Source organism: Myotis daubentonii, chromosome 2, assembly GCF_963259705.1.
Source record: "Myotis daubentonii chromosome 2, mMyoDau2.1, whole genome shotgun sequence".
NCBI classification, from domain to species: domain Eukaryota; kingdom Metazoa; phylum Chordata; class Mammalia; order Chiroptera; family Vespertilionidae; genus Myotis; species Myotis daubentonii.
The window spans coordinates 198,653,435-198,666,530 of record NC_081841.1 but is presented as its reverse complement, the minus strand read 5'-3'; the positions used below and the strand labels follow the sequence as shown (position 1 = coordinate 198,666,530).

The window sequence follows — 13,096 nt, the reverse complement described above, 5'->3', positions numbered from 1 at the left end:
AGTAGTAACTATTAATAAAATGAACAGCTAGCACTAGAGGTGCAGTGTGTGGCCTTGGAGCAATTTATCTTTGTGTAAAATTAACTGGCCTGAACCAGGATCAAACAGTGACTTTGGCCTCTTCAGTCCCACAGTTTCCCCAACAGCACTAACAGGCCCCAGCTGCAGCCTGGCACCTTATATAATGGGTATCTCTGAGGACAGAGAACAATGCAGTTCCCTGAGGGTACCCTCGCTCACCACTGAAGGTTAGGTCATCCAGTCACCCAGCCATTAACATGGAAAAGTAGTAGAAATGCAAAAGTAAATGGCCTGAGTAGAGTAAAAGGCATTCTGGTTAGATTCTTAGGTTCTGGGCCAGAAGTCTCCATCTTCTTGGGAAAGTTTCTATATCAGTGGTCAGCAAACTGTGGCTCGGCAAACCGCGGCTCGTGAGCCACATGTGGCTCTTTGGCCCCTTGAGTGTGGCTCTTTCACAAAATACCGACTTCTGCGCATGGGCCACGAAGTTTCAATCGCACTGTATGTGCACGCCCGCACGTGGTATTTTGTGGAAGAGTCACACTCAAGGGGCCAAAGAGCCGCATGTGGCTCACGAGCCGCCGTTTGCCGACCACTGTTCTATACCAATACTAGAAGATTGAGAGGATAGTCAACTATGGCTTCTAGATCCAGCTCTGCCACTAACTAGCTGCAAAAATGTGAGCAAACTGTTGAACCTCATCCTGCACTGATACAGTAAGAGGACTTAACCGCTGATGTGGAAGGCCCTTTTGTGGACACTTTTCCCCATAGGCAATCACATTTTCTGACACCAGTGCTATTTATTGTCCTGAAAAAAACCAACGCATGAAATCAGGCAATGGAAATACTTTCAAAATGTGTCAGTCATGAGACAGAAAAGGGTGACAGCAGGGTGCAGAATGGATGGACACCTGCTCTGTGGTGCCCACTACAGGAGGAGGTGGGGGGGCGGTCCTCTGAGGAAACCCCAGGAAATCCAGGGGTAAGGGAATGGAATCAGGGCAGCCATTGTAGTCTAACTGGGGGCAGGTCCGGGCCAGGGTCAAATGCAGCAGAAAATGAGGCCCCCTGAGAATGAGCATCACCCCAAGTGCCCTGATGACCCTCCCCCCGCAACCTAACATGTTCTTGCCCCCCACCGCTGGAGTCAAATTGTACTCCATCTTCTTCTTCTTTTTAATCTTTATTGTTGAAAGTATTACATATGTCCCCTTTTCCCCTATTGACCTCTCCCAGCCCATCCCCACCCCCCACCCCAGGCCTTCACCACTGTACTGTCTGCGTCCATGTGTTATGCATATATACATACAAGGTCATGGGTTGATCTCTTCCCACCCACCCTCCCCGGTCTTCCCTCTGAGGTTTGACAATCTGTTCCATGCTTCTGTCTCTGGATCTATTGTTGTTCATCAGTTTATGTTGTTCATTGGATTCCACATATGAGTGAGATCATGTGATACTTATCTTTCTCTGACTGACTTATTTCACTTAGCATAATGCACTCCAGATCCATCCATGCTGTTGCAAATGGTAAGAGTTCCTTCCTTTTTTATAGCTGCGTAGTATTCCATTGTGTAGATGTACCACAGTTTTTAATCTACTCGTCTGCTGATGGGCATTTAGGCTGTTGGTACTCCATCTTCTTAAGCCCATTTCAAAGCCCACCTCCTTCTTGAGAACCGGCCTCCACCCCCCCCACACACACGGAGACATCTTTCTCCTCTAAAGGTTGACAGTATTCACTCTCTGTGCCATTTTATTCCCAGGGCACTTCTGGGCGGGACACCTGCCCAGGTGGGGCTTTGGGAAGAAGAAATGCGGATAAAGCTGGAGCCCGTACTCCAGCTCACCCCCTCCTTTCAGGGTGCCCTTCTACTGACACTGTATCCTCTCCACGGGACCCAAGGCCTTGGGCTCCTCTTGGCCTCCCAGGCATCCCGGACAGTAGTGCAAGGGAAATATTTGTGGTTCTGTGATTGAGTGACTCAGGCAGGCCCAACGTGCAGTTGAATTTTATGGGTTTTAATATGAACCATACCATGAAATCTGAGCTTTTACCTCATTGCTCACGCTGGGAACCATCGGTTCCAGTCAGATTTGTTTGGGGCCGGGTGGAATTTTGTTTCTTTTCACTCTGAAAACCATAACCTAATTTTTAAATTAGAAAACACTTACACAGCATCTACCTCATTTTCGACAGGCATCTGAACACTACAAATATTAACTCGTTTACTCTCCATAATGACCCAGATGTAGAAACTGAGGCACCTGATGGTTAAGTCATTTGCCCAGGGATCAAAGCTAATAGGCAGCAGAGCTGGGATTCAAACCCAGGCCACCTGGTTCCAGAGAACATACTCCTCAACACGCTACGCTGCCTGAAACTTGTGAGTGGCAACACTCTCAGGAGCAGCGAGAGAGAAAAATGGACGTTGGTGTATTTATCGCAAAGGAAATGTGTTTTTTTCTTTCTTTCTTGTGTTCCCCTTTCCTTCCTCATTCAAAGCAAAACGTTCTCAAGCGAACAGCCCCTTTTCACACCTGAGAGAGCCGTCGGCTCATTTTTGCTTTGGCAATCAAAATGGAAGAGGAAGCGCCTGTGGTTTCATCATTGTGCTTTCGGGGTGTGTGCCGGCCTCGTCCTGGCTCCTCTGGCCCGGCCCCCTACCCCCAGGCTTTGTTGCCTCAGGTCCTGGAGACTCTGAAGGTGCCTGCCTTTCCCCCTGCAATCCTGGGATGTGGGCCAGCCGGCGTCCCTCCCGCAGAGCCAGTCCTTGTCCTAGAGCCTCAGGGATCGCCTTTTGCCCGCCTCTCCCTCCAAGCCGGGTAGGGCTCAGACTTGATTCACTGCATTTGCATCGCAATTCCCAGACACCGCACCTCCCGACCCTCCATCCCAGGGCGAACCCAAACTCTGTTTGGGATGTGGATGGCCTGACCTGATGTATCTTTGACTGTCTACTCCGCACGTGGGAGGCCGGCGTCAGAACCTGACCGACCTGCATGGATTAACTGTGGGACCCAGGGCGCATTACTTCACGCCGCCGACTCTCGGTTTCCTCATCGTGATCGGGATGGCTCCCCATCCGGCTGCTGTGTGTTTCCAGGCGATAACGCAGAGCCTGGTCCGGCTCCCAGGAGTTCTAGGAGGCTCCCCTTGGCAATTCTTACTTACCGCACGGCCGTCTGTTTCCCATCCCCCCCCGCCCCCGCCAAGCGCCCTCCCGCTCTGCGGGCAGGAAGGGTGTCTGTGCGCCACACTCTGAAGAGGTCCCTGCACCTCCCGTTAGGACGGCAGGCCCCGCCGGGCAATTGGGGCCATTTCATGACACCCCGGGAGAACCTCCGCTTCGTCTTTCGGGCCTCACCCTAGACCTGACCCCGCGGCCCCAGAAAGGCAAGGGGCACCGGGCTGCAGTCGCTGGGTGGGGCCTCGCGACGAAGAAATGGAGATAAAGGGGGAGCCCGCCTCCTTCCTGCGAGGATGCCCTGGCCCCGGGCCCCCTTTCCCGCTCCGGACACCTGCTGCCCGGGGCCGAGCGCGCGGGCCAGGGCCTCCCTCCGCGGCCCGGTCCCACCTGCGCGGCCGCAGTCGCGGGCGAGGTGGTCAGGCCGCCTCCCGGGCGCCCGCCCCGCCTCCTCCGCGCAGCCCGCCGCGCCCGGCCGCGCCCCCTCCCACCCCGCGGCGCCCCGGCACCCCTCTCCTCCCCCAGCGGGCTCGGCGGAGCATTGTACTCACATCCGGGGCTGGGTTTTGCTTTAATGCGAAACGTAATTAACCCGGAAAAAAGAGCCGAGAGACAAGAGAGAAGGAGGGGGCGGGGCGGGGGGACCAGAGCGAGAGGAGCCCGAGGCACCGAGAGTTTGGCGGCGAGATAAAGAAACCCCCGGAGAGCGCCGGCCCCGCGGGCCGGAGGGGCGCGTCGCACCCCGATGTAACCCCCGCACCCTGCCCGAGCCCGGCCCCTGCGCGGCGGGGTAAGTGGGGTGCTCGCGGGCCGGGAGCGGAGGGGCGCGCTGGGGCCGGCGCGGGCTGGGGGCGCCGGGGGCGCACCGGCCCTGTGGCCGTCGGCCAAGGGGGAGGTCGCCTCTCCCAGCCCCGGGAGAGCCTGGAGGCAGCCCCTCCTCCCGTCCTCCGGAGCGTCCGGGGTGGCCAAGGTCGCCGCCGTCCGGGGTCGGGCTGCGGGGGTGGGGCCGCGGGGGTGGGGGCGGTGTTCTGCTGAGCTGCCTGTTCTCACGTTTGCAGCGGCGGAACTTCGCTGCGGGTTCTGGCGCTGGGGCAGCGGCCCCGCCACCACTGCCCGAGCTGCGGGCAGGGCAGGAGAGCAGAGACCGTCCAGGCAAGTCCCTTGGGCACGGATTGGGCCGTGGAGACTCGTCTCTCTCTTTCCCTGTCACCTTATTCCAGGACAGGCCTAGCGTGCTTCCGTGGGGCGATCCCTTCCGTTCCCGCGGGTCCAGCCCGGGCCTCGGCCTTTTGGGACCCCAGGCTAGGGGGTGACTTGGAGGAAAACTGTCCTCAAATGCAGATTCGGTTCCAGGTTGGGAAAGCGCTTTGAGGGGATCTCTCTCTCTCTCTCTCTCTCTCTCTCTCTCTCTCTCTCTCAACTTCTTCCTCACCTTACTTGCTTCCCTTTTCTGCTGCAGCTCTCCAGTTCTGAAGACTGTTATTTCATCAAGTTAAAAAAAAAAGAGGAAAGGAAAAAAGGAGGCCTTGTAGGAAGGAAAAGTGTCCAGGCATGTCCTCCACTTGAGTCTTACACTTCTCCTCCCCCAGCCCTCCCTCCCCCCCAGCCTTTGGGCTTAAAGTTTCCTCCTTTCTTGATGAGTGTGGGTTCAAGCTGTGTCTTCCCCTTTGAATTCCATCCCCCCCGCCCCTTTCTTTCTTTGGGACTCCAACTGGGGCTTTCTGAAGAGAGTAAACAGCAGAGAAGAGGGTGGGGGAACACATTCTACCAGGATGCCAGCTGTGGCTCTTAGAGGCACCTCAGCCCACTGAGTGGTGGTTGCACTTGGGCTGAAGTTCCAAAATTGTACTCATGTTGTTCTTAATATATCTGACTAGGCCGGTCTCCTTTCTGAAGCTTCATCATTTTTCTTTGTTTGGGGGCAAAGCCTTCAGAAACAGCAAAGCCGAAGAGGCTGACAGAAGAGAGATGTTTGTTTTCCATTTTATCTGGATTCAGTTGACTTCTGTTGGATAACAAGGACGTGAAAGGCAGTGACAACAGAAAGCAGCCTCTGGCTTTTCGGGAGCTTCCAGCCTAGGAAGCCGAACAGATTCCTAGAACACAAAGCCGTGCGCTCAAATAGAGACCCAGCGTGCTTTGAGAAACCAGAGGAGGCTTTTAAAAAGCACTGTCATCACTTCAGATATTAACCTCCTTCACTTGAAGGCAGGTGACTCCTGTCATAGTGAAAGTCTAGCTTGTAGTCTAGACTCTGTGGCCAGCCCAGGGTATGACATCTACTAGGTGCTGAGTAAATGTTGAGTGAATGAATGAATGAATGAATGATGGCAAGCACAGGGGTTATGTGCATCTGTCCAAATGGAAGGAAGAAGAGCAGTGTGGGGGTGCCTCCAGCCTGTGGAAACTCAACCCACCAAGCTGGTTTACTCTGGATGTTGCCTTTACACTTAAATAGTCTTCCGCCCTCTTTGTAAGCCCCCCTTTTTACAACGTGTGACACACCTGGTGGAGCTCTCCTTGGCTGAGGATGGGAGCCTTGCTCACTTCAGAGGTGGGTAATCACTTAGATATTGACTTGGAAACCACCTACTCGATGGTGGAGAGTTTGCAAAGCCTTCTCTTCCTTTGTTGGTGTTTTCTTCTGTCTTCTGTAGAAGGAAGTAGGGCCTACGAATCCCATCATGTCATCGCAGTAAGTCGAGCCATATTTAGCTCAGTATTTCACCAGGTTTAAAATAAACCCTGAAGACATGCAGGTTTTGGGTGGTGCCTACCCCTGGAGAGATTCTGCAAAAGTGGGAAGGGAGATGCGTCAGCCCGAATTGCCAGGTCCTCCCGAGCAGCCCCCTGCAGGCTTGCAGGGTGTTGTTGAGGTGCTGGGACTCCAGGAAGACCCAAGCAGCAGGAGCAGGGTCTTTATTGTGCACATCCAGTTGGCCCTTCATTGACTCCTGTCTTCTTCCTGGGGCAGGTGGGCAGGTGGGCGATGCCCCTGTTAAAAGGCCTCAAATTAGATCTTGCTGTGGGCCACAGTGCAGTAAATACCTTCTGACTCAATGAAACTGCCGGGGCACTATTTATTCTGGCTGATCTAGTCCTAGAGCTTGGAAAAGAGGATCCGGGTGCTGGAACATTGGGTTGCTCTGCCTCTTCCCACCATGAGCAGTTTGGGCTGCCTTACTTTCAGTTTTCCGTCTGTCTTAGTGAACTGAAGGCACTCCGGCAATCTAATCTGTTAGACTTTGGAAGGGAAGGAAGCAGAGCAAATATTATGGTTTGACAGCCTATGGGGAGAGAAGAATCCTAGCCCTGCCCAATATAAGCCCATCATTAAGCCTGGGAATTGGACAGGGAGGGGAGATAGGGCAGCGGAGCGGTGGCAGGGATGGGGTCCCTTCCTTCCCGTGCTGAGGGAGCCTGTGCTTAGTGTAGGGGGACTTGGAATTGACCTTTATTCCAAATCTTGTGCTACTCTGTTCTCCCCTCTTCTGGCCCCTGCTGCTTGCTAAGCACAGCCAATCTTTCGGGCTTTATAACTTATCTTCTTTCTGAAAGCCCCTTCTCTGCCCTGACCTCCAGCGATTAAGTGACTTGCAGAGGACTAGAGACTGGATTGGGCTCTCTCACCCCGGAGGTCCCAGCTCTGCTGGTGCAGGAGCTCCTGACACTGACACTGGGCAAAAGGCTTTCAGCTTTGGGCCTGTGATGTGCTTTTCTGCCCATAGAGGTCGGCCAGCTGAGATAAAGAGGGTGGGAAGCCAAGTCTGCTTGTCCATTAGCTCCTGGGAAACACTGCAGTTAAAGTGCAAAGGCTAGTACTTGCTGTGCTATCAGCTAGGACTCATATTTGGCCATCCACTTGCAAAGTGGCTCTCTGCTATTGTGTTCCTCCCTTGGGCGGAGCAGGAGGCAGCTCCAGCACCCCTTCCTTGGAACCCCATAGGCTCTGCTGGGTTCTGTTAACTTTCAGGGAAAGCTGGCCAAGATAGAGTCTTTGGATCTCTTGGATTTTTTTTCTAACCTCTTGGAGAATTTTATTTATTTATTTTTTAAAAATATATTTTATTGATTTTTTTTTTTTTACAGAGAGGAAGGGAGAGGGATAGAGAGTTAGAAACATCGATGAGAGAGAAACATCGATCAGCTGCCTCCTGCACACTCCCCACTGGGTATGTGCCCACAACCAAGGTACATGCCCTTGGCCGGAATCGAACCTGGGACCCTTGAGTTTGCAGGCTGACGCTCTATCCACTGAGCCAAACCAGTTAGGGCTTCTTGGAGAATTTTAGAGAGGTAAAATATGGTTCTTGAGCAGAGGCCAGAGGAAAGAAAATGTATGCCTTTCTTTGTGAGGGATAACAGTGTCATGGCCTTTCCGTTGATATTTGCCTATTGATATTTGAGTGGTAGAGGTGGCCCTGCAGCCCTGGCCCTGTATTGGCCAGCTTTGCGGAAGTCATGGTAATCATATACTACTTGTTAGGCACTCCTCGCATACAGACATCTTAACAACAACTGTTGCCCAGTGCTTACTCTGTACCAGACGTCCTGGTAAGCACTTTTCACACATTATTTATTTCATTTAATTCCCCACAAGCAACCTTTGAAGTAGGCACAGTGATGCTCTCCATTTTGCAAATGAGGAAATAGGCCCAGAAAGTTCATCAGAGTCTGACTCTAAAACGCAGCCTCTTTCACTTTGCTCTACCACATCAATGGGTAACTGAAATCAGCACACCCTTTTTCACGGCCACCTTCTTGCAAGAGTTTCATCAAACCCACTCATGCTGATCAGTCACCTGCACATCCTCCTTGTCACACCCAGCCCCTCCCTAAATTCAGGGTTGTGAGCACATACGTGACTTTAGATAGATGCACTTACACTTTCCTCTGGCACTTTCCAAAGGCTAGTCGAGAGGAGAAACAACCATGTTTTCTTTTTTTCCTTTTCCTACTGCCCACATTGTAATGGCTCATACTATCAAACTTTAAATGAAGATTGTAACTCTGGGACTCCTGTGTGGTTCTTGCGAGGAAGCCCTACCGTGAAACTGAATTCATTGAGTCTTCTAAGTGGGGGACTTGGACCGTTCTGCAGGTTGGAGATCTCGTTTTTACAGGCTATTTATTTTAAAAAATATATATTTTTATTGATTTCAGAGAGGAAAGGAGAGGGAAAAAGAGATAGAAATATCAATGATGAGAATCCTTGATTGGCTGCCTCCTGCACGCCCCCTAGCTGGCACCCTGGCATGTACTCTTGATCAGAATCATACCGGGGACCCTCTGTTCGTAGGCCAATGCTCTACCCACTGAGCAACCGGCTCTGGCTTTACAGGCTATTTAGAAAACCGGTGTGGCAGCTCACCTACCTGGTGACCTCTCTGGTGGAGGTGCTCTCTGGAGCCTTGAGCCATGGCAGGCCTTTGTTTCCTACTGGCTCCCGCAACCACATTTTCTCTGAACATCGATGAGGTTGCTGTAAGAGAGGTCATGAGTGTTTAAAATAGTGTGTTGTTTTTAGCATCGTTATTGCAGTGGTATCAGTGGTCAGTGACTCCTGCCATTTCCCCCGCGTTTTTTCCCCTTAAAAGTTTCTTGAGTGTCTCTTGCCCTCCATTCAAAGTTCTTGGGTCGAGTGGGGACTGGGCGGCTGTCTGTGCAGAGGAGCTTCTTTTCTTAACTTCCCCATTCCTGTAGATGTTTGCATTCCTCACCCCGAACTTCCGTTGGGAACATGTTCCCAGTACATTCCCTTCTCTCTCAGATTATTCTCCTGCCATAGACTGTTTGGAGTTCGCTCTGATGACATTTTCAAAATGCAGCGAGATTGTAACCGTAGGAGATAGATGCTCCCACACTTCCTAAGTTATCACCTTTGGCCCATTCTCAGGGATGTGTTCTGAAATAGCTAAGCCCGTGTTTTGCTGTTGTTCTGGGGTTTTTACGGGGCCCTGGGCATTGTTGAGGTTCCACAATACACGCCCATGGGTGCTGCAGTTGAACAGAGGTGAGCACTCTGCTCACATGGCCCCGCATATCCCAGCTGAGTGCCCGCTCTTAACCTCCACACCCCAGTTCCTGTCTGCTGCATTACAGTCCTCGCTGAGACCTCTGATGTCATTTCCCGATCAACTTTCTCCTGTAGAAATTTAGCAGTTTCCTGTTGGTATCCCTGTTGCTCACCGGCGCTGGAGCTCCCACCCTCTTTCTCCCACCATCAGCGGGCAATGCGACAGGGGATGTACTTACTGCATGCCCCACTGCGTGGCAAAAACCGCCTTCCTGACTGTTTTCTGGACTAAAATTGCTGAAACTCCCTGTCCTGCCAACACCGAGTAACATGAAAGAAAAAAATCTCCAAATTTAAAAAACAAATAAATTTTAAAAACTTTTTTTTGAACTTTTTTTTTAAACTGGAGGTTAGATTATATCATAATGGGGCAATGTCATTTAAGACTTGATCTCTGCTATGCCTTTCTCATATTTTTATACGCCTCAGCAGTGTCAGCATGGTCAGGCAGAGCACTCTCCCTCACTTTATTCTTTCCCTTATCTCCAAACTGCATTACTGATCTTAAAAATCAAGATGTACAATACAGCAAACCATTGCTTGCATGACTTAGTAGCGCTATACTTTTCTTTAAAAAAATCTGTTCACCCATCTCTTTATCTAGCCATTTAGTTAAAAAATGTCAACCCTCTCTCCCAAGTCTCAATAAGGAAAATTCCCCTGGGGGTCCTAGTTAGGTTCCCCTTTCTTTTGCGGGAGTGCTGGGCTTGCGTGGCTCCGGTTCTGTAGCAATAGAGGCACAGAGGCATCGACTTGGGCAAGAATATTGCCGGCTCCAAGGACTGAGGCTCCTCTTAGGAAGACCGGAGAGTAAGGAACCAAACCTGCAGGGAAAGCATGAGCCTCTCTAAGAGGATGTTGAAATAGGAAGTAAGACGCGCAGCTAGAATGGAGGGTGCCAAAGCTCTCTGAGTGGGTACCTGGCTCTTGAGCAGTTGTGATGGGTGGGATATTGCTTTTAAAAGTCCCAAGAGAGCTGTAATGTAGGCAAGGTTCTACTTGTTTGTGGACTCTGGAGAATGGAGAAATTTGTTCTCAGCTCCAAAACAGCTATGCTGGGAATGAGGGTTTGTGTGCAGTTAAATAGTCTTCCTTCCTACTAAATTAAATAACACACATCCCTGTAGACAATTTGGGAAATACGGAAAAGACATAAAAGTAAGTAAAATTCACCCATAAACCATAGGTACTAACTGCTGACATCTTGGTGTCTGCATGTCAGTCTTTTTCTATCCAAATATAGAAATACAAAAATAATATTTAGAGGGTTGAGATCATATTATAAATCACATGATATCTTCAAAAATCTTATCAGGATATGGCTCTCCCTAATTCATTAGAAATGACTTAAAAACATAGTTTTTAAATGATTGTGTAACATTCCCTTATGTGAATGTCTCATAATTTATTTAATTTTTCCTTAATCATTGGAGACATTCAGAGCATTTCCAACTTTTTGTTATTACAAAATCTATTGCAGCTGCTATCTTTTTATTTTAATCTTTATTTGCATCTTTGTTCATTTCGTTGGATAGAATCCTAGAAGTAGATTTACTGGGTCAGAGCTGTGAACATTTTTAGCTCTCTTGTTATATATTGCCAAACTGCTTCCCAGAAAGGTGCCTACTCCTGTCCCCGGTGGGTAAGAATCTTAGGGGAATTTTTCAAGTAGGTAACGTTTGTTTCAAGCAGCAGTCTTCTCCTTACTCTTTCACTCCGTCTATTGTCTCTCTCTTCCATCGGGGTATGTTCTATTTCTTAGGGTCTTGGTCCCAGATATCACTTACATATTATGAGCCTGATAAAGATGCCAATTGCCTCAATTCCTAGGGGATAATTTTATTCTTGGCTTGAATCTCCTCCAGTGATGGAACGGAGGCATTGAAATGGGCAACTGAGGGGATATTTTGGGCGGAGAAACCTCCCAATGCCCCTGATCTCACTGTAAGGTAGGCAGCCGTTGATTCTCTTTTTCTTCATGAGCTTTGTCGGCTCAACTAGCACATGTTGGCCAGGAATCTTGGTTTAATTGACATTTAACCCATTTTCTGCTGCTGATCAATGGGTAACTTCATGCAAAATCACTTTGTTTTCCTCCAAAGTTTCATTGTCACTATAAATTATTTAATATATGTTCATTTGCAGTACTTACCTAGGAACTTATATACTGAAAACATCAGGATCATATAAAACTTTACTTTTTTCTAATTTACTTTTCTTTAAAATACATTATTTAGTTATCTGCACTGTGCGAGGCCATGTTTTGGTTTGGTTTGGGGTATGTGTATGAGAGAGAGAGACAGAAAGAGATTGATTGGTATTGATTGCAGGCACACATCCATTTGATTCGCATTTCACAAAGTCCACGAAGGGAGATGAAGCAGGAAATAGGTCTCAAGAATTGTAAAAAAATCATAAGCTATGAATTCGTCATATTATTGCTTGGAATTTATGTTGTTTCGTTGTAAAAGAAGAAACAAAGCATGAAAATACGAATTTCAGCATCATTTATTGAATGTAACCTAACTGTAATATTGAATGTAATCTAGCTGAAAAATTGAATATAATCTAACTGTCTAATCACGGAGAAATGGTTAAGTAAATTATAGTAAATACAGTCCAGTAATATCATGCAACCATTAAAAACGATTACAAAGACTATGTAGCAACAGGGAACATGTTTATGATACAATTTAAATTTTTAAAAAGGCAGATTATGCAGACAGTGGCATGAAAAAGCATGCAGAAGTGAAAATGGCTGGCGAGAGTGATCTTTTTGAAATGACGACATTGTTGTATTGTGGTCTTTGCACGAAGCACGGAAAGCACTAGGGAGGTTTGGCATGCTTTGGAAGGATAGGGAGGGTGCCGAGCAGGGTGGACCAAGGTCCCTTCCTGCACAGATGTCTGTTCTCTTTGTCTTCCCTATATTGGGAAGGCTAAGAAACTACTTGCTGGGTGGTTTCATTGTGGTGTCAGAGTGAAGGCGAAGGTGAGGAGGCTAGGCTGAGAGAGGGGTCTCTGGTGCTTTAAGCCAGCGAGAACACTGCATCCTGCCCCAGGAGATGGGGAGAAAGTCACTGTCAGCATCTGGGGCCTAGGGCATGCTGGGGCTGGGGCAACTCCTGGGTCCCACTACCCAATGTCACCCTCTACCCAATATTTTCACATCAGGGAAATGAAGTTAAAAATGACATTTAAGATAACAAGTGATTTTAGAGAGTCAGAAAACAGGCTTAAACTACAGAACCGGAGGAATGTTGTGAGTTAGGAAGGACATGTCAAAGCTTTGTCTTGGTCTTGGTAGGGGAATTTTGGGGTGACAGTATGTGTGTGTGTGCATACTGTAGAACCAGTTGCTAGCTCTTTCCTTTCTCCCTTCACTGCCCAGTTGTTCGGGCTGAACCTGGGGTGGCAGAGTTGATTGTATTAGAGGGGCCCCTCTGGGAGAAAGAAGAGGAACCGCAGAGTCTGGGAAGATGATGGTGACAGCTCTGAGGCGGGGAGGGGGCAGCAGGCTCTCTGAACCCAATCTTAGCAGCTGTTGTGACAAGGACTGTACGAATGGGGTCTGAGTGAGCTGGCAGAGGGGCTGGGTTAGGACCTCAGGTTTGTGTTCTGTGCCCGGCTTTGAGGATGTCACTTCTGTGTGGGTCGGCTGGTTACAGCCACGTGTCCCTGTGATGCTGGTTCTCCTGCCGCGGATCCTTCCCCACCTCCCACACTCTCGATGCGCTCTGTGACTCAGCGGCTTCTCAGGACATCTGAGCAGCTTCTTTTTTTTTTTCTGGGGCGAGAACCACAGTCA

General features: G+C 49.5%; 1 protein-coding gene across 4 annotated transcripts in view; it reads left to right on the top strand.

The window, feature by feature from the left end:
* PLEKHA2 (pleckstrin homology domain containing A2) overlaps positions 1-13,096 on the top strand; it is a 73,942-nt gene that overhangs the window by 11,564 nt on the left and 49,282 nt on the right. Inside the window, exons 1-2 of one of the 4 annotated variants that reach the window (XM_059685352.1) lie at positions 3,746-4,002; positions 4,271-4,364. The exons of 1 other annotated variant lie outside the window; for it this stretch is intronic. The gene's annotated coding sequence lies outside the window, so the exon portion shown is untranslated. Of the gene's footprint in view, positions 1-3,745; positions 4,003-4,270; positions 4,365-13,096 lie in introns of those variants that run through there. 2 more of the 4 variants (XM_059685354.1, XM_059685351.1) reach the window with 2 other exon arrangements.